We start from the raw sequence: 1,027 nt of genomic DNA on the forward strand, positions 1-1,027 counted from the left end.
CAGGATTAGGCTGCAACCAAGTCTCATTGAACTTCAAAGGGACTCACCTCTGACTAAATAGGTTTAGGAGTACGCTCGCTGTTAAGACTATTTTAAAAAATGGTATTTAAGTTAGCTTTAACAGTTCCTGTGTCTACAATTTTTAATTTAAAGTTTGCATTGCCTAGAATACACATTTAAATAATCAATTTTCATTTACATTACTCTGTAAACTGTGTGTTGTACATCATATAATCCTTGTTAATCATAACTGGGATGATTAATTTTGCAATCGCTTGAGGACACATGTGGGAAAGCAGCATCTAAATATTGTTAATGATTTTTTAAAAAAATATCAACAAACGGGAACATGTAATATGGGTCAGATGCTGCCTTTAAAAGAGCTTCCCCCCCAACCATCTCTGCAGCCAGCACTCCTTGGCTCTCAGACTGAAACAACAAAGGTGACGAAGGAATCGCATCCTTGGCTACCCTCTCAAGTCATAAACAAGAGAGGCTCATTCGGCAGCAGCTGACACTAACAGTCGTTTAGAGAAGACAGTTCTCGCTGCCGGAAGGGGTTGTGGGTTACATATTTAAAAAGAAAAAGAAGTAGTCAGACCCTCGTTTACCAAACAAGAAAGTTATGGACTACAGGAGCTAGCATGCCTTGCATAAAACTTCCTGTCTCATTTCGCTAGGCTAGGGACTGACGAGAGCCAGCCTTGTTGCAGACTGACTGACCGCCTGCCAAACTGCCTGCAACTCCCATAGATCCTAGCGGAACAACAGCTCCCTTAACCCTTCCCTTTCCGGTTAAACGTAAACTACCCTTAGTTAAGTCAACAGCGTGTCTAATTAATTGAGGGTTAACAAGTTCGTTTCAGATCTAGCTCGCGAAATGTCCTTTAACAAAAGCCTGACATCCAGATAAGAAGCAATTGGCGCGCGAGCGTGAGTTCGGTACGTGTAATATACCTTTAAGACTTGGGGTTTGTGACACTGACGTAGTTAGGGCAGCGCGAGCCTGCGTTCGGCCGCCCGCTCT

Source organism: Hemicordylus capensis, chromosome 2 (assembly GCF_027244095.1).
Source record: "Hemicordylus capensis ecotype Gifberg chromosome 2, rHemCap1.1.pri, whole genome shotgun sequence".
Classification (NCBI taxonomy): domain Eukaryota; kingdom Metazoa; phylum Chordata; class Lepidosauria; order Squamata; family Cordylidae; genus Hemicordylus; species Hemicordylus capensis.